The following is a 20,855-nucleotide window of genomic DNA, read 5'->3' as shown; positions in this document are numbered from 1 at the left end:
AACCAGCAACTGATAAATGATTGAAAGCGTCTCAGTGAACACATTTGTTTACCCAAAATAATACAGGTTAAAGAAAAGCTAAGCTGGCATCTTCTATGGCTATAGGCCCACGCAAGGTGATTTTGACAAAAATCTCTCAGGTTCTCACCGTCTTTCTTCCAGTATGGTTAATTCTGAATGTGGAAGAAAGAAATAAAACCTGGCATGCCCTCCTGAAAACGTCACCAGCTGCCCTGCTCTGTGCTGCCTAGCTAAGGACTGCAAAGGGGTTCATCAGCTAACTGAGGATCTCTCCCTATTGCAGTAGGTCTCTGCCCTCAGTTCTGCCACTCACTGTGCTGCTTTGCTTCAGTGGTGTTCAGCAGTCCTTACCTTACCTTGATTTTTTCCTAACTCTACAGATGCTTTCAGCACTGCATGCTGCCTTTCTGAGGATAAATTGTGATTTCAGGTTGTTTATTTTCAAGCACCAAAAGGTTTCTGTGCACATAACACATAAATTAAACATTATTATGCTATTACTATGATCACATGTTCCAGTTCCCAGGCTTATTTTAATGATGTACATTATGAAAAAGCCATGTTGGCATAACAATGAAAAATATGCTGCTCTCAATAGCATTTCATTTTATAGATAGACAGAGAAGCCTATGATGACGACTAATTTCATGATAAGATCATGTCACTTATTGCCTGCCATAAATGAAATGTCATATGCAGTCCCCTATTCTACATTCTCTAATTCATTATAATTATCGTACTTAAACAAATGATTGTGACTGAGATAGATACCCTGCAGACAACAGGACTGTCTTTGCCTTTATCCTTTCATACCAAATCTGTGCAGCAAAGCCTAAGGCCTGACCTTGAATTTCAGTTCCGGTTTGGCTGTCAATTACACCCATTTTTTTAATATATGAAACTGTATGTATTAGGGGGCTTTGTGTACCCAAACGATTTCCTCCTACTGGGTTAATTTCATAATGTCTCATAGTTGCAGTGCTCTCAATTTAATCTAGACATTTTCCTTCCAGTTGATTTACTAAAGTTTCAATTCTACACACAGTTGATGGAGTAAAGTAACATAAATCTCCCAATGATTAGAAAATGCAATCATTTATTACATGGACAATCAGTTTATTTAAAAACATAATTAGTTTGTACCTCAGGAAACCTTTCCCAGCTGTGACAAACTATAAATAATTACTGGCTCTCCCTCATTGAAATTAAAAGCCACACAATGCTGCTACTAACATTGTGTGGTTTGTTGGAGAAAAGGGATTCTTGTTTTTCCTGTCCCTGTTCAGTAGATTGATTTTTCTTTCTTCTCACCCCTTAAGAGTGAGAGATAAATGGAACAGATAGATTTCAGAGGAGATTGACAAAGATAGCATAATATAGCCAGAATTACTGGTGGCTGTAGGAATCTACTTCACAGTCCCCCTGTTAATCAAATGAAAGACAAAATCTTCAGTGATGATAGCAGGTGTTAATGGCTCTGCCAGCAGCAGACTGGCCACCTTTCCTGATCCTACAAGCTGCATTGCCTGGCCCACAGCCAGAAGACATACCACACACTTTGAAGAGCTGGGGCAGGAGGAACAGTTCCAGGGTAGGAGCTGACATTGTCTTCATTAGATGGAGAAGAGGTTTTTGCGTTCAGATGGATGTGTGCTGCTGGGTTGCAGGGGGACTTAGTGACATTGGATTCAGGACTCTGAATGCTCCAAAAGCCAGGGATCTACATAAAATCACAGTCACTGAATGGTTTGCGTTGGAAGGGACCTTTAAAGGTCATCTGGTCCAAACCTCCTGCAATGAGCAGGGGTATCTCCAACCAGATCAGGTTGCTCAGAGCCCCCGCCAACCTGACTTGAATGTTTCAAGGATGGGGCATCTACAACCTTTCTGGGGAACCTGTTGTTAAAGTTGCATGGCAGCATCTTACAGACAAACTCGTCCCTGCTATTAGCTATGCGATGCAGCCATGACGTACAAGTTGCACGTCAATAACATGATTCCCAAATACAATTCTAGAGCACAGGCTGGCAACTGTGTTGAGCAGGCTACTGTTTGAACTGAATATCATTGCCTGTTTTCTCACAGGTCTACCTGGCTAATAGAGATGTGTGGATATGTGTAGTATGAACTTAGCCAGGATACATTCAGTAGCAGCTGGCTGGAACAACAGTTCCAAATGCTGGTTCTGTCACCTGCCTTGTCCATATCTTTTCCTATATAAGAAATTGCTGCTCTGGAAGGCTGTTCTCAGCCCTGTCACGATACCATCTCTTTGGCTTTCTACTCGTTTGTAAAATGGGAGTAACAACTACTTACTTGTCAAGGATTTCTGGGGCATTCACACATTCATGCCTCTAAAGCTTTCCAAGATCCTAAACAAACAGTAATGTCAGGCATCATTCTTCACACAAATAGTTTTGAGTCGGATCTCTAATTCTGGAGGAGTCCATGCTTTGTCTTGCTGCAGTACCAATGAAAATGGAATAAACTATCCAGCCACATAATAAATAGGCAGTTATGAATTTACTGACTAATTTATCTGTGTGCTTCTCCTGATGGTCACCCACTAGTTGGAAGTTACTGGCAGATGAATAGCACAGGTTGTATACACTTACACTTTTGAAGACATTATTTGTTTGTATTTGTTTCTGGCATCTTCATTCAGCTCTTAAATATTGTGGATTCTGTTACCAGCAGAGCAATTTCCTTATCAAAAATAGTCAGTCATTCACTGTAAACTGCTCTTACCCTTAGCATTTATTCTAGTCTTAATTACTATGCTGTCAGCTTCGTCCTTGTAGGATAAATTGCATTTTTCCACAATACATTTACAAAACACTGAAATATTGAACTGATAAAGTCATGTTACACAAAAAGAAAGTGAGGAGTAGGAGAGTGGAGGGAAGAGCCCAGACTAGAAAGCACTCAAGCCTTTCAGCCATCTTTAGGAGATAACGGTCAGTGCTTGCCCAGCAGGGAGTAAGGAAGAGGAGGGGAGAAGAGCAAGATGAGGCACAGGAAACAGGACTTGGTCAGTCAATATGAAGTGCTTAAAACCACACCTTAGGTCCACCCAAATCAATTAAAAGGTTTCCCTGGAAAGCCATAACTTTGGATTAAGCTCTTGGTTTCAGAGAAAATCATTTTTTTATCAGTTCTTACAGCTGGTTTGACTCAGCAAGAAGAAGGTGAAGTGACTTTCCAGAGATGACATGGTGATGGAGTGCCTCATTTCACTTTAAACCTAGAACTATTCTGCTTGTCGTATCTATCTACCTACAAAAGCATTTATAAAACATCCATCATTGTGATACAGTCACTTAAGCGAGTGACCCTCTGAAAATCCACCACAGCCTCATGCCTGCTGACTGGAGAGGGAGCTACTCTTTTTCACACTCCTTCTGTCTCCAAGGAACTGAAAGAAAACTTTTTTTCTCATTGCTATGGAGAAGATAATCACACTATTCATATTCAGGTTTGTTAACTACTAGGTCCCTAGCTGTGCAAGACAAACATTGCTAATAAAAATATGTCTTGTGATTTAAGAATAAATTGCCTTGCTAAATAAAAATACTAAATAGCAGCAGAGCACCTCCCCCTTTTCACTAATAGATTTGATGTATCTTATTTTCTGGAGTCAGTAAAATAAATGAGCAGACAATTATTCTGCACAAATATGTTCTTTATTTTCAGCCACCTCAAATAACATTTTATATGTCTCTTACTCCCAGCTGTTATGTCTCAAATCTGCATCAGCAGCTTTGGGAAGGAAAGGGTACCCTGTCTAATCTTTGGCAATATCTAGCTTTATAAACCGACATAACCTTTGCTCATGCTTATTCTTTGGGAAGGCAATGAGTATCTCAAAACAGTTCCTAGAAATCAGCATGGAGAAAACCTTATGGAAAACACGTAATAAATAGACTAAAGAAGACTTAATGTGAAACTCAAATAGCTCAGTGCAGAATCAGCCTGAGAAGAAAATTGTATGCTGGAGGTGGGATTCAAGAGGAGTTTTTCTTCTAAAATATGACATCCCACCTACAATCATTCACCACCTTATTATTAAAAAAAGATAATAGAAATAACACACAGAAGACACATTCCATAGCCATTTGATTGCAGTCATATCAAGAACCAAAAATAGATTAATGCCCTTTAGGTCTGTTGTACATATTAGCAAACTTCATGCTCTGAATGTGACTGAGTGGGCTGTCTTTTAATTAATTCCAACTTTTTTCTGTATTTTTCACTTCTCTTTTCTTCTGCTTGAATATCTTGACTGTGTCCTAGATGTACCTAAGGGATCTGACTCTTGTAAACTCCCTAATTATGCTTCAACTGCTGACTGTTCCAGTTGCAATTTATAAATGAATCTGAATGTGTAATTATATGAACAATCAGAAGGTGAAAATTAAGAAAACCCACCATATTTCTTTGATAAATATCATGTCCTAGTAAATTAACTTGGCTACTAGCAAAGCTTACAAATCTAGAAATCTATCTTTGCTTGTCCCACCTCAGCTCCGCTGCTGCTAGACTTTCCTAATCTCCTCATGTCCTCAACATTCAATGCAACTGACACTGTAATAATCAGTTACTCAGAAGGCTGTGGCCAGGAAACTACTGTGCAAAACAGAGGCTGCCTTGTAAGGTTAAACCTGAGGTTATGGGTTGTACTCTGCTTCCAACAGACAAGATTTACAGTAAGCCATTAAGATATTGCAGTAGCCAGGTATCAGACAATCTGTTTCTCCTCCCCTTTCTCTTCTCATCTGAGCTGTACAAGAGTTGCTAATCATCTCTGAAGCATGTGTTTTAATGCTCCCTCCATAATATGCATAATTAATTATGGTAATTCTGATGCTCACAAAAACATCTGGATTAGTTCTTGATCTCAACAACTTCCTTTGGCAAGAAGTTCCACAGCTGAGTTACTGGGTCAGTGAAGAATTTCCTTTAGGTGACCTTGAGGCTCCCACATTTTAATTTTATTTAACGTCACACTTATCCAACCTCTTTTCTCCATAACATTAGTGATCCCATTAGAAATTTTTTTTTTTGACCTCTTCTTCATCTTCTTTATAAGGATTTTAATAATGTCCTTATAAATAGTTTAGATTATTTATTTTCAGCCTATTGGCGGTTCATGAAGTGTTCACCTCTATTTAGTGGTTCCCATCTTTCCAGGTTTCCAAGGTTTGTTGGTACCAAGGAAAATGTTTAATTTCTCACTTTTTCTCAAATGTTATTTATATTACATTTGCCTCAAGATCACGACCAATGTAGTGGATATCTACAATGGCATGACTGCACCAGTAAACAAGGGAAGAGCTATGGATGTCATCTGCCTGGACTTTTGTAAGGCTTTTGATCCAGGCTGCCACAACATTCTTACTCTAAATTGGAAAGATATGGGTCTGATGGATGGACAATTTGATGGACAAGAAATTGGCTGGGTGGTCAGTGGTTATGGTCAGTGATTCAGTGTCCAAGTGGAAACCAAGGGTCCCTCAAGGGTCCATATTGGCACCAGTACTGTTTTAATATCTTCACCAACAACATAGACAGTGGGATTGAGTGCACCCTCAGGAATTCTGAAGATGACACCATGCTGAGTATTGCAGTTGATATGCTAGAGAGAAGGGATGCCATCCAGAAGGAGCTTGACAGGCTTGAGGAGTGGGCCCATGTGGACCTCATGAAGTTCAACAATGCCAAGTGCAAAGGTCTGTACATGGGTTGGGGCAATCCCTGATGTCAGTATACTGTGGAATGAATGGATTGAGAGCAACTTGCAGAGAAAGACTTGGGGATACTGGTGAATGAAAAATTGGGCATGAGCTGGCAATGTGTGCTCTCAGCCCAGAAAGCCAACCAAATGCTGGGCTGCATCAAAAGAAGCATGAACAGCAGATCAAGGGATGTGATTCTGACCCTCTGCCCTGCTTTGGTGGGACCACCCATGGAGTGTTGAATACAACTCTGGAGTCCTCAGTGTAAGAAACATTTCATTCTGTTGGAGTGAGTCCAGAGGAGGGCCACAAAAATGATCAGAGGGATAGAATAGCTTTCCTATGAAGAAAGGCTGAGAGAATTGTTATTGCTCAGCCTGGAGAAGAGAAGATTCCTAGAAGGCCTTATTGAAGCCTTCCAATATGTAAAGAGCGCTTATAAGAAAGAGGGAGACTTTCTACCAAGGCCTGTATTGACAGGAGAAGGGGAAACTGTTATAAGTTGAAAGAAGGTAAATTTAAATTGAAAATAAGGAAGACTGTTTTTTATGGTAAGGAAGGTGAGACACTGGAAGGGTTGTCCGAAGAAGCTGTGTATGCCCCATCCATCAGAAGTGTTCAAGATCAGGTTGTACGGGGTTCTGATCAATCTGATCTAGTGAAAGGTGTCCCTGTACATAGCAGGAGGCTGAACTACATGATCTTTGAAGGTCCATTCCAGTGCAAATCATCCCATGGTTCTATGATCCTTTCAAATCTACACAAAGACCAACACTTTTTTATTTTCTTTTTTTTTTTTTTTTTTACACACTTTATTTCTCAAATCCCCTTTCCGGACCGTTCTCCCTCTCCTGTGGTCCCACGCAGATTTCTGGGATGGGCAGCTGAAAAAGCTGTAGCTTCCTCCTAGGGAACAAAAGGGTTCATCAGGGCCTGTGCCATAAACCTGTTATAGTGTCATAGAAAAACATCAGCTAAACAAATCAAAGGAGCTCAGCAGCTTTAGGCTGGTACAACAGGGACCACCATCTTTGCAGATTAGTAGCTGAGATGACACTAATAGGTTGCTGAATGTTGCATGGGTTGTTTTAGTGATCTTCAGTCATGTGATAAATGAGTGGATTACTGAACCTTCTGATAGCTAAAAGCCCATGAATTGTGACTTCCCACATGTGCCAAAATCTGCAAAACTATGCAGACTCTCAGACAGGTTTCCAAATATATGATGGAAATATAGGGTGAATAAAAAATAAAAAAAGAGGAATGCATGCCAGACTAAACTGATATTTTCTTCATGATAATAGAAACCACTTTGGGGCTGGATACACCTAGCCATGGAGCTCCTTCAGCTGAGATTTGTGAGGAGTCAGCAAAGACAGCAGTAATAGGGAGACATGATTTTGGCAGCAGCAGACAGCACTGTTTGGATTTACAAAGACTGTCCTGGCTCTTACTCTCATCTTGTATGTTGTAGTTTTATCCTTTTTTCCCAGGTTGCTGTGAATTCCATGAGTATATACATATATATATTAATGGATATACCCATTAATATGATCATTAATGCTATATATAAATGTTCAGTGATGCATCCTACTGTATAGATGAATAATTGACAGATACGACACCCAACACCGCGTTTAAGTGTTTATGTGTTCTACTACTTGTTTTTCTGTTTGCACAGGTTTATTTTTTCTCTTTCAAGTTCAAAGTATCCTACTTAAATAGCCCAGAAAAGACATGTCACTGAGTATGCGCTTTTTCAGCTTTGTGATTATGTGATTTCTCCCTGCCACAGTTCATGCTAGTCAAGGCAAACAAAGACCTAGTGTACCTTGACAGCGAGACCATCTGGAATTCATTCTTGTAATTATTTTCAAACACACAGTCATCCTCTAGCAAATAGGTATTTTAAGGCATCACAGGGCATGTTCATTAGTTCACTGTGAAACAAATGTTGAGCTTCATATCATTCTGAAAATGATATTTTCATCATCATAAGTAATCAATCTTGATACAGAAAAAGTGTGAATGTGTGCGTGCGTATGTGTGGTATGGATGTATAATTACATGTCTTCAGGCTGCCCACCTGAAGGCTGGGAATTACAGATGACAGTCAGGGAAGACTGATTTTTCATCCTAATAGCTTAGAGAGTGACTTTCTAATTGTAACTGTTTTGCCAATTCTTTGCAGGAATTGCATCTGGTAAAGGGAATTAAAGACATTCAGACTGTGAAAGGAATTGCAGTGCAAATGCATTAGCATGAAAGACTTATTTGCATCTAGATACATATTCTGATTGCATATTTTATAGGTGAGCAGAGAACACAGAGCTATGGCTTTTATAGGGACGCATAGTGATGTGATATTGCCCAGGCAGACTTTGGAAACTGATGTAGCAGATGTAATCATATGCTGCTCTGGCTTACACTCAGGAAATGGAGGCTTGCTGAGTCTGATTTCCAAAAGTATCTAAGCAGCTTAGAAGTCCATGATCAAAAGTGCATTTAAAAAACAGATTTGCAAATGAATTGAGGTAGCTAGTGAAATTCACAAGCCTGGAGATGAGTTAGGAACCCACTTCACTGCTGCTTTTCAATACCTTGCCAAATTGTCCATTTAGTTGATCTCCAGTAGGTAACTATCTGCATATTTAGATGCTTGAATATCTGAAAATCTGGCCATACACACAGAAAACATCTTCAAGACTTCAGTACTTTGGAATGATAAAACATATACTTTCTCCTTAGGAGCTTTTGATAGTTACCTGTCATCTATATTTACTAGTTAATAAAAGGCTACCCCTTGGGAATGGACAGGTGGGATTCATTTTACTTGGTGTTAGATCTTTACATTGTAGGTTTCATCAGCAAGGTTAGTCCCCACTGCAGCGGAAAGCAAAAAGCATTAGCAGGATATGATTTTTTTGATCTGCATTACACACTTGTATGTTAGACCTGTCAGGATTTTGCCAGTTGTCCCCTGTCTTGCAGAGATGGACATATGTCAGCTTGGGCTGAGTGTGGTAAGTAACGTGTAGGAGAAAGTTTAAGAGGTTATTTACAAGGCAATAGAAAAATTTCTGCTTTCTGGGGTATAATAACTAAATATTTTAGTCCTGCTAGTAATAACTTGATAATGAATACTTGCACCATTCTTGTTTCGTTTTATATTCTCTTCTTAAACCTCCCTTGTGTTACACACGTGTGCACACATAGAAGCCTACTATGAAATTTTATGTAGAGATTCTCACTAGTCAAAATGCATTAGAGCTCTCATCAGAGATATATGAAAAACAGATTCCTTTTTCAGCTGATCATGATCCAGAAAGAAAATGTCTTCAAACACTGAGGATATATTTGCAAGGGTTGAGCTTGTAAGGTCTGTTAGATACTTAGATAAGCATGAAACTCTGAAACCTTTTTCTTTACTACTATGAGTAGCTATGCAAAGTCTGATTCCTTTTAAGTCAGTAATTGAAATGAGGTGTGTGTATGGAAGCTGGATAGAAATGTCACAATGAAAAGATGAATATCTAAAACGGAAACTTCCTCACATCCTAAATATTTTATTTCTACTCATTGAGTATAGTTTTAGTGCTCATCATTTAATGTTATTCCATCTCTGACATCATGGTAATTTTGGAGGTGCAAGAGCTCAGGAATTTTCTGCTCATGCTTCAAAATAAAGTGCTTTTGTGAAAGAGAAGGACCAAACTAAAACCCTATAACAAGGGGTGGGTAGAGAACAGTAGGTGAAGTGAAATCAATTGTGAACAGAAGAACTAAGCACAAAAGGTAATAGCACTGCATTATAGTTGTTCTTCTCCTTGACTGTTTTCCACAGTTTGACTAATTCAATTGAACTAAACAAATAGGGTGCTCAGAAATTGATTCATTGGGAATCTCTAGGGTCTATAGCCCCATCCCTGTGAATGCTGCTTTGTGCAGCAGTCTGGCAGCCATACTCTAGGGCAGGCAGCCTTGCCCATACAGTACAATTCCCACTGGTCCCCATAACCTTGAATCATGCCTTTGGGAAATATGAGTGAATTTATACAATTTGTGGTTTATGCAATTTGTGGCTATATGAAAGGCTATAATGTCTCACAGACTGGCAAAAAATAAGAACCATTAATAAGATGCACAAATTACTGCAGAATGACATAGTTTGAGGGATGAATTCTTAACCCAAATATCATGAGAATTCAACTACAAGTGGAAACAGAAACGCGTTTCAAAAAGGCCATTTGCACCAGCTTGTTTTGACTAAAATATGAAGACTGGAGTAAATCTTTCTAAACCTGTCATTCTCTTACTCTTGTGAAAAGATGTACTGAGCCTCAGAGCAGTTAATTTGTCATCCAAAGTCTCCATCTACTTTAATTCTTATGGGCAGAACTGTGATCAGCAGAGCCACAATTTTTGAACACCAGCTTTACAAGGAAAAGCACTGCTTACCATGCTCAAGATCGTGATGGGCCAGGAGACCTCCTTGGATTGATAAGGAGCTGCTGAGGAAACTCTGAACATCAAATGACCTCACTTGGAGTACTGTGTGCAGTTCTGGTGTCCTCAACATAAAAAGGACATGGAGCTGTTGGCACAAGTCCAGAGGAGGGCCACGAGAATGATCAGGGGACTGGAGCACCTCCCGTATGAATATAAGCTGAGAAAGTTGGGGCTGTTGAGCCTGGAGAAGAGAAGGCTGCATGGAGACCTCATAGCAGCCTTCAGTATCTGAAGGGGGGCTATAGAGATGTTGGGGAGGGACTCTTCATTAGGGACTGTAGTGATAGGACAAGGGGTAATGGGTTAAAACTTAAACGGGTGAGGTTTAGATTGGATATAAGGAGGAAGTTCTTTACTGTGAGGGTGATGAGGCACTGGAATGGGTTGCCCAGGGAAGCTGTGAATGCTCCATTGCTGGCGGTGTTCAAGGCCAGGTTGGACAGAGCCTTGGGTGACATGGTTTAGAGAGAGGTGTCCCTCCCCATGGCAGGGGGGTTGGAACTTGATGATCTTAAGGTCCTTTCCAACCCTAACTATTCTATGATTCTATGATTAACAAATGATGCTTTACACAGAAAGAAAAAAAAAAAAAAGGAACAGTTATATTTCGTATAACTCTGGTTGTGGTGTTATGGTTAAAAAATGTACCCTGCAGCATGCTGTGGTAACCTGCAGTACATATGGACAGCATCGGGGGGTGTCAGTAAGGGACACACCTGCCCCGTATCAAGGACATCTCCTGAATATGTACTCTCAAGGAAAAGTAAAGTCTGCTTAGTTGGTGTGCACAAAGGATGGAATTAATCTGGTCATACAGACATTTGCAGTGTAGAAATCTCCACCTCAGGTAGTCACACAGCTCTTTCTGTGGTTTTTGAAGGAGAAGATCTTCATAGAGAAATCTAAGCATGAATCCTGTATCTCTCTGTTGATTACAAAGTGGAGATCATCCATCTTTCCACTACCGTTCTCATCTTTCAGATGGCGACACCTGAAGTGTGATGAGATAGATCCTTCCTGTAAGATCTGCAAATGCCTTATTTATTACCACTGAATATATCTGAATCCCTAAAGTCTGTTACTGCTACACCTAGACATTCTTCAGTTCTGTTAGTCCTAGCTATTGAGTACTCCTAATCCTGGACTGAAGTCATGCTAGGTATGCAGTTCAATACCTTAAATAAATTTCAATAGCTCCACATGCACCATCATTGACAACTAGTCAGTAGCAGAGCACAGTCTCAGTTACCCCCTAGAAAGAAGAGATATAATGCTTGCCTAGCACAGGCATTGAGCATTTTCTGAAGCACTGGGGAGTCCCCATCTGACCTCCAGCTGCCAGTCCTGAAGGTGGCATCTAAGACACCTGTCTTAGATACCTCAGGGCATCACAAGTGGCATTAGTCACTACTGTTTAAGTAAAACATCCCATGCTCATATGTCTAGGATGAACTGAAATACAGGCTGTGGAGGATAACTGATCTGTGAGAATTGTGTCAGTCATTTAACTGTCTTTTGATCTTTTGAGGTCTTAAGTTTAAATACTGTCACAAGGGGCATCATCCACTGCTTAGGCTTCATTTACCCATTCTGCCTCCTCCAGTTTCACGCTGCCTTAATGTACACGTAATTCTTTCCACTCTGGAGTAAACCAAGAACACTTAATGGCTGAATAAGGATGGATCAAGTCACTGCTAACTGGCTGACCCCTTCTGAGTAAGCAATGCGTAAGTAGCTGTCCTCCCAGTTAGGATTGGTAGGAGTGTTTAGCAAAGATGCCATTAACTATTTGAACAGCTTCCTAAGGGGTGCAGTGATCCTCTGCCATTTCTCACACCTTAATGCACAGGCTGAAGTGACCTTTTTTCTTAAAAATTTGCTCGCCTCAACAAGACATGAAGTGCTTGATGCAGGAATTATTAGGTGGCATTCAGTGCGTCATGCAGGAGGTCAGAGTAGATAATCATAATGGCTCCATCTGACCTTAACAGTCTCTGAAATCTACGAGCAGCTCACGGGTAAGAATCAAGTTAAAATATACAGATGGTTGTGAGCAGAAGTTACTCTCTGGCCTTCAGCTCTTTGTGAGCCATGCATCAGAGTTATGGCAAAATTCTTCATAGTGCAAGACTAAAAGATTTTTTGGGTAGGACAAGACACCATGTCTTGATTAAACCAGCAGAAAAGCCATAAATTGACTGCTTCCCTCCAGAACAGATGCTGTCCTGGTTTGGTTTGGGGTATATACTGCACCAGATGCAAAAACTATTTCCCTGTTTCTTAGTTCCTGTTTCATTGCAGGTGAGAAACTGGGAGCACTGGAATCCAATACCATCTGCCCAAGGGTAACATTTTACTCAGCTACTCAGTAAAATGTCACCTCATATCAGCTCACATATCAACCTGAGCTGAAAGAAAACTCCCTCACTGAGAAGTTCACAGAATCCCAAGGGTTGGAAGTGACCTCAAGAGATCATACATTTCTCCAAGTATTCAAGTTTTATCTTTCCTGAGAAAGTTATTAGTGGTGCGAAATGCATTGTATTCATACCACTATGAAATGGCAGTGATATACCATACTGGTCAGTAGATAACCCAATCCTCCTCCTCATGATTATTCCTCTTAATCTTTATACAGTCTCTAAGAGCCTAACAACGATTCATGAGCTCACAGAGCCAAGTCCTGCTGTACAAACACAGGATGTAAAGATATATCCAAGGTACTCAGAACCAGTAGTGAGAGTCAGTGGAGGATGCAAAAAAGTATGGGTAAACAGGAAGAAGAAATGATCATGGCTGTGGCCAGGTAGTTGGGACACATCAGTAGCCAGTGCGAAGTTACTGTGGGCCTAATGGGAAAGAAAAGCTTGTGAGGGCATAAGAGAGGGATACTGGAGGCACACTATTTTATTACACCATGACTGCCTCCAAAGGGAAGGGACAGCAGGACAAATGTATGAAAACACAACACTGAAAGGTATCCAGGTGAGGAAAGAATGCTTGCAGTAGTGGAAGGGCTGGTGGTAACTGATGGGATGCAGAGCTGACCTTTCAATTTGAGGGTGAAAGTGGTCCATTAAAGAAGCCAGACAAGAAGTTAAGTAGTCTTTGCTGTAGTACTGGGAAGCAGTTTGTCAAGGATTTAAAAAACAAAATGCTATGGTCAGTGATAGGAAAATTACCTCTTTTTTAACTCCACGGTGACAGGGTGTTGGCAGGGCAAGACAGTATTTAGCAGATCACAAAAAAGGAAGAATGATGATGGAGAAGAAAAGATGGAAATTGCACAAAGGAGTTTCAGTTACCCAGAAACCTTCACACAACTAACAAAACAAGGTTGTATTCAAATATTGGTCATTTTCCATTGTTCTGTTCCTAAATGTTGGCATTTCTTTTTCTTCTATTATTGTTATGCCAGGAGCACAAAACATATCTTGAGCAGCCCTGTATCAGAGACACAGTCTGAACCCTCAGCTGTCACTCTATCCCATACGTTTTACAAGAGGGAGGAATTCTGGCTTCAGCCTTGGTCTGGGTTCTTCTCCTGCTATGATGTGTCATATCCCTTTCCCAGAGAGGTGAATCACAGCAAGTAGTATGTTTGTGAGCAAAAATGAGCTAACAGCTGGGTCAATTCTTTGCCATGGATAGGGGGTCTCCAAAGACTGAGCTTGCCTCTGTCTCCCAAAGCTGGCCCAGAGCAGCTGAAGATCTGATTCATTGCTCTAACTTCGTGCAATTTCGCACTTCTCTTGGGATTAAATCTTTTGCATTCAGCATAACTTCTTACTGTCTCCTCCATTGCTCCCTGATTTGCTCCTCACTTTATTTTTGATTCATTTTACCGATTGATTTTGACTTTCTGAAGTTTATTTTGTCCTAGCATAATGTTTTCTTTCTTCTGGGCTGCCTTCCAAACATTGTTTGTTGAAGTTGGCTCCTAAATTTTAATTAAAGGAACCCTTTGTTTGGCCTATAAATTAAAATGTTCTGAGTTCTTCTTTACTGTCCACTTCCAGGCATCAAGCCAAACATGAAATACTGAAAACTGCCCAGACATGTTGTTCTTCCTTTCCTCTATGCTCAAGTTCCTTCCCCCAGACAGAGGTACTGACAGTAATGTCTCTGCCACAGTCCTGTGACATCCCATTGGAAATACTCTCTACAGAATGACTGACCTTATGGCAGGGCAGTCATATCAATGAAAACATTTAACTGAATGACAGTCTGGGCTTTGCTATCCTGCTTTTGAACTCCTGCACAGAAAGACAGGAGTGGGTGTCCATTGTCACACACTTTTGTCAGCTGCACTTGAAGTTGTGTTAAACATCTGGTTCTACTCACAGGAGATTAGATATTAGGATAAATAAAATAAGCTTCCTGTTTCTAAAAAACTTAGTAAACACATTTATTTGAAATAAAAAGGGGAAATAGGAACACAAACACCTGCTCTCCTCTTTCCATCCCTCTGTTAGACATCTTCAGATGTGTGAAAGAGGTTCTGCAAGGAGGATACAAACAGATAAAAGATCAAGGCACATCCACACACAGGATTACTGGGGCTTAATGAGCTGCACAACTGAGCACAGGGAACTCGCCACTCCAATACAGCAGCCCAGTGCCTTTGCTGGCTGAGGCACCACCTCAGGAGAAGATAATTGGTCCCTGCAGCCACGGGGCATCTCCTCAATGGTGCTGAGTTTCCCTGTTTCACCTTCCTTTCTTTCTGCTTGATGGTTTTATACCTTCCTACAGTGGGGTTTTTCTCATGAACCCTTGAGCTGGTAGCGATGCCATCTCAACCCACCCTACCTGTGCCTGCGGTGTCATCTTGTGTCCTTTGCCTCTGCTCTACAGATGCCCTGTGGCTCCTCCTGATGACTGTGCAATGCCTGCAGCAGCCTGAGCTGTGGCTACACAAGCATGAAGGCTATATCAGAGCTGGGCTTTGGGGTCTTGGGCACAGGTGGTTGCTGCTGGGGTGAGGAGGTGACAGCCAGGGCTGCAGACAGGGGTTTACATCACAGCAACCCAAAAATAAAGAAATGAACACACTAGTATATTGCTGAGTCAAAGCCTGGATCTTCTATATAAAAAAAAAACAACCCAATTAAATAACAGTTTACATCCTGACATAAGAAGGGCAGTGGGATCTCATAACAGAATAAATTTCAAGCATCCTTAACCCAGCTTTTCATCACACACAAGCCATTATCCCTTCTCCTTGCTCTCTTTCTTCTCTGTTACTAAAGACACAGAATGTCAGATCCCCTACTAGCACTGTAAACTTCAGTGACACTGCAATGGAAAGCTGTCTGGCCCAGTTTATAGAGTATGAACATGGTTTGGGAGTCAGTGCCAAGTGAACAAATTTTAATGCTTTGTGGAATAAGCCACAACACAGACTAGGGAAGAACCTGAAGATGGAGAGGGATGATTACACTGAGCAGCTGGCAAGTGTCACAGTGATTGGCTTTGTGTGGTCCTACCAGCTTTATCCTTGTGCTTTGGTGAAGAAGCATACCTGGCATTTAGAGTTATGGCTCAGGTAAGATTGGCTCTGGAGCTCCACTTCTAAACCATGAAGGCTGGGGTGCCATGTGAGACACTGCCAGGATTGCATCTTCTGTCAATCCCATGAAAACAGGTCCAGATCAGGTAAGGTTTAAAACCTCTGAAAAACCTGAGTGTATTTGGTCCCTTTAGACTTTCTGGAGTGACAGTGAAGAAGGTACCTATTGAAATACACAATATTTGAGACAGTGTGGCACAGTGCGATCTTAACTTTCAAGAAACTTCAGAAAAACCCAATACAGTAAGCTAAATAAACTGTATCTACTGAATGAGGCCAGGTCTCTGCAGCAAAAAAAGTATGAATCAGATGAACTACCAGGGTACTGGTACAGAACAGGAGTGAAATGAAGCTGCACACTTTAAATTTCAGAATTTCTATGCTTTGCAACCTCCTTCTTTTTCCATAACATCACACTATTCCTGCTGGGGCTGTGCAGTGCTGAGGAACCCATTGTTTGCACAGCTCTGCACACCAGCTCCTGCCCAGCCCACGTGCTTGTGCAACAGGGGCAGTCTTTAGGACCGTGAGGATTTGTGAACGAACCCTCAGGGCTCAGGCAGCAGAGTCCTCTCTCTGACTGCTCCAGTGCAATGGTATGACCCTGCAGGCACTCTTACTCTACAACTTGTCTCTACATCCAGCTGTAGCTGCTGAAGAGGTGTGATGGCGGGAGGCTTTCCTTCTCTCTTGGAGAAGCAAGTGTGCCAGGATGGACGCTCTGATGGGAGCACTGCAGCTATTCTACAGCTGTCCACCAAGATTCAGTGAAGTCCATGAGCAGGGACAAGTCACACCCAACCACAGCATCAGAGCTTGCAATGAATTCACTCCTTACCAATCCTACTATGACATTATAACTCAGCTTGCTGGAAATGCTACCTCACAAGAAAGTTTTGAGCCCATCAGTCACTAGTCTGTCTGAAGGTCAGCAGATGTTAATTCAATTTTGTCCAGTGTTCCCCTTCTCCATGCAGTATTATCCTAGGCAAGGGTAAATGAGCTACTATTCCCACAAGCCTTAATGGCAGTTATTTGCTATAGTGTTCACAAGAATTGTACAGCTATTTCTACATCCCTTTATGAGGAACACTTTATTTCCACCAGGAGACTCTCCCCTACCAGGTTCTGCCTAGGACTAGGAGGAACCAAAGGAAACTAATGGTATCCTGTGCAAACAAAAGTGTTTATACAAGCACAATAATTTCCATTAAAAGGAATCATTTGAATGCTATAAAATAAAATGGGTGTAATAAAATGTGAGTGCATACATACAAACACTTTCATACATGGACACATATATAAAATCACACCATTGCTGAGGTTGGAAGGGACCTTTGGGGTTTGTCAATTCTACCCTTCCTGCTCATAGTATGGTCACCTAGAGCAGGTTGCAGAGTAGATTATCCATCCAGGTTTTTAATATCTCCAAGGATGGAGACTCCACCATCTCTGTAGCAACCTGCTCATTTGTTCAACCACCCTCACAAGAAAAAAGTTATGTTTAAACGGAATTTCTTGTACTTCAGTTTGTGCCCACTGCCTCTTGACCTGTTCCTGGACACCAGTGAGAAATCTGGCTCCACCTCCTTCACTGCCTCCCATCAGGTATTTATGCATCCTGATAAGATGCTTCTAAGCTTTTTCTTCTCCCAGCTCTCTCAGACCCCTACTTGCACCAATCCCTTACTTATTTTTGTGGTTTCACTGAACTTCCTCTAGCATGTTAAGGTTTCTCTTGTAGTGAGGAGCCCAGCACTGAACCCAGCACTCCAAATGTGCTTCACCATAACTCAGTAAATAGGAAGGCTCTCAATCTCCCTGACTTGGTGGTGAAACTTTTCGTGGTACAGCCCAACCATCTCCTCTATCAACCAGTCCTTCCACTTTTGTACCTGCAAATTTGCTGAGGTTATGCTCTGTCCCGTTGTACAGGTCATTAATGAAGATGTTAAACAGTGTTGGCTCCAGTATCAGGCCCTGATATACAGAGCTAGTTACTGGCCTCCAGCTGGACTTCATGCTGCTGATTGCAGCTCTAAGCTCATCCAGTTTTCAGTGCCCTTCACTGTTCATTTATCTAGCCAATGCTTTATCAGTTTGTCAATGAGGATGTTATGGGAGAGGGTGTCAAAACTCCTGCTAAAGCAAAAATAAACAACACCCACTGCTTTGTCCTCATCCATTGAAGTCACGTCCCTGTAGAAGGCTATCAGACCAGACAAGCCTGATTTCCTCTTTATACTGACTACCCGCAGTCACCTTCTGGTCCTTGAAATATACACACACACAGACATATACATATATGCATACCTATATATTTGACAAAGCAGTTAAAACTATTTCACACATAAACATGATCTGAATAATCCAAATATTCCTAGGCCTTAGACACCATTGCAGAAAATTCTTTATGAAAATTGGTTTGCTGAAATGTAATTTAAAAAAAAAAAAAAAAAGAAAATCAACAAAACAAACCAGGCAACAAGGTGTTAGCATGCGGAAAAAAATGGGCGAGACAATAAGTCTAGATAAGCACAAAGTGTGCCAGCAACCAGAATAGCAAGTTCTAGCTGACCCATCTAAAGGAGGTGGACAGGTAAGACTCTCTGGACCCCATAGCTGGGCAGCACAGGACACTGGGAGCTGGAGACCAGCCCTGATGCGGCATCACTGGGGCAGGGACTGATGGTCCTGGGGAGCTGACTTGGGGTCATAGGCCCCGTACAGGGTGGAGGGAGCCCTGAGGAGGGTCTCACTACTGCACTCAGGGCCCTGACATACACTTCTCTAGACAATCCTGCTGTTCTCTGCTTTTGTTTTCCAAAATACTGCGATAACCATTTTATGGTAACAATTCTATTTAAGTCAATTAGGCAAAATTACAGGAGTACCTTAGAAGGCAGGAGAAAACTATTTACCTTATTCTACTGCCTGAGGACTCTTAAATGCACAAGTAAATATGTTTAAATGCAGCTGGCAGTGTTTGCGACAAGTGAAGATATGAAGAATGCTGATGAGTGCATAAATCATTTCATTTAGTCATTCCAAGTAAAGGAATGCTGCAAGTGAACAATCTTTATTTTACAGACTTAGGTCTTACCCTCATCAAAGCCCAGCAGTGAAATGCAGTGCCTTTTGCCAGCCAGCCAGCCTGCCTGTGAGTTTGTAGGAGTGGAGCAGAGCTCTGCTCGGGACTGGCACTATGGGGCCATATAAACCTTTTTGGACCTGGGAAAACTACTCCTGGGGTAGGATTTGCATCAAGACAGTTAACCTGGTTAATTTGCTTGTGCTCTGAGTTAAAGCTGTGTGAAGGCTGTGTCAAGGTGAAGTTTTGGCAGGAAGAGCTCAACTGCCTATGACCTTTGGAAAACCTTATTAAAGACAAAAGCTGTAGAAATGGGAACTAGTACTCCCATCTGGCTTCAGTACGTCATTGAAAAAATGTACATCATTGCCAAACTAGCTCCTGTCTTGAAATATTACAAAAGCCAAAACTGTTCTTTTTGTCAGTAAACATTTTAGGGCTGAGCTGGGATGTCTGAAACACTGTAACTAAGTGGCCAACAGGTACAGGTGCTTTCTGCTTCCTCCCTATCACTATGTGGGTTATCAGGGATGGTGGTGGATCCTTCTTTCTGGGGCATCATGTGGCAGGACTGTTTCAAATGGAAGGAATGAGGCATTCCTTCCTTTCCTTTTCCCACCTACACCTGCATCTCACCTGTTAGATTGCCAGCGGGAAATAACTCAGAAAGGTTCTCCAAGTGGAAGCTGGTCATTCTGGTAACAATTGGAAAATTTGGAAGGAGTTCTGATTCCAGAGCACAGGGACAACTGATAGTGTTACCAGGAGGAAAACTGTGTTATAAGCACAAAAATACAGACATTTGTGTGCCACATAATGTTATCAAAACAAGTTAATAGAATTTGTTATCGCAGCATATAAAACCCGAAGGTTTGAATCACTGTTGTTAGAGTTGATGCACATTTCTTTAAGTCATCTTTGTTTCAAGGAGATACTGAATGTAAGAGAGCAAAATAAAAAAGTCCCTGCAGTCTCTGAAACCAAAGTAATAAATGAACCAAAGGTGTATTTATCTAGGCCAGTGCTTCTCAAGGTGGATCTCATCTGATCTGTAGCACAGCATTAAGGAACTGGGTATCCCAGTCTAGCTTTACAGGACTCAGGGAACCCCTAAAACCTTGGTGATGATCTAAGCATTGATCGGGATATATGTATGGAAGACAAGAGCTGAAGAAACAGTGTACAACAGGACATGGGTCAGAGTCAGCAGCCCACATCCTGAAATATCTTTTTATGTGCTGGAATTCTTCTGTATCTCACCAGCGTTTTCAAAATCACTACTCCTGTAAACCCACGGGCAACGAAGGTTTGGCAAAGGCTTGTGCAGACAGGCCTGAGCCCTGGCAATGCTCTCTGCCCTTAGGGGTTTTCACAAGTAAACTGGATGAAGCCCACAGCAGCTTAGTCTGACCTCAAGCTGACCCTGCTGTGAGCAAGAGGTTGGACCAAAGACCTCCTGAGCTTACTTCCAAGCTGAATTACTCTGTGATACTACCGTGACCATGGCTACACGAGGTATGGGAGGCCTGAACATCTAGCTGGACATCTGCAGCATGTGCAGTAGTACAGAATAGATACCACAACCTCTCCTTGGGGTTTGTATGCTTTAGGTTCCTTACTATCTTGATAGTCCCTTTATGGGCCCTCTCAAATTTCTCTCCCACCCATATTGTCCAGTTCCTGCAGAACCAGTTCCTGGACACAGGTGTAGCCTCACCAGTGCTAAATAAATAGAAAGGAATGATAAACTGCCACTGCCTACTGCCCATGATCCTCTTGATTCAGCTTACTTTGCCTGATTAACGCTGTTGGCTCACACTCAATTTGGCATCCAGCTCCAGTCCATTTTAGCAGTCCAGTTTAGCACTCAACTAGCACTCAGCCTGTACAAATACATGGGATTATCTTGCTTACCAAAAGAACTTTG

This window comes from Neopsephotus bourkii, unplaced genomic scaffold (assembly GCF_033783945.1).
Source record: "Neopsephotus bourkii isolate Nb327-2 ecotype Australia unplaced genomic scaffold, CSIRO-AGI_Nbou_v1 NB_1638, whole genome shotgun sequence".
Lineage (NCBI taxonomy): Eukaryota > Metazoa > Chordata > Aves > Psittaciformes > Psittacidae > Neopsephotus > Neopsephotus bourkii.
This window is presented reverse-complemented; position numbering follows the sequence as displayed.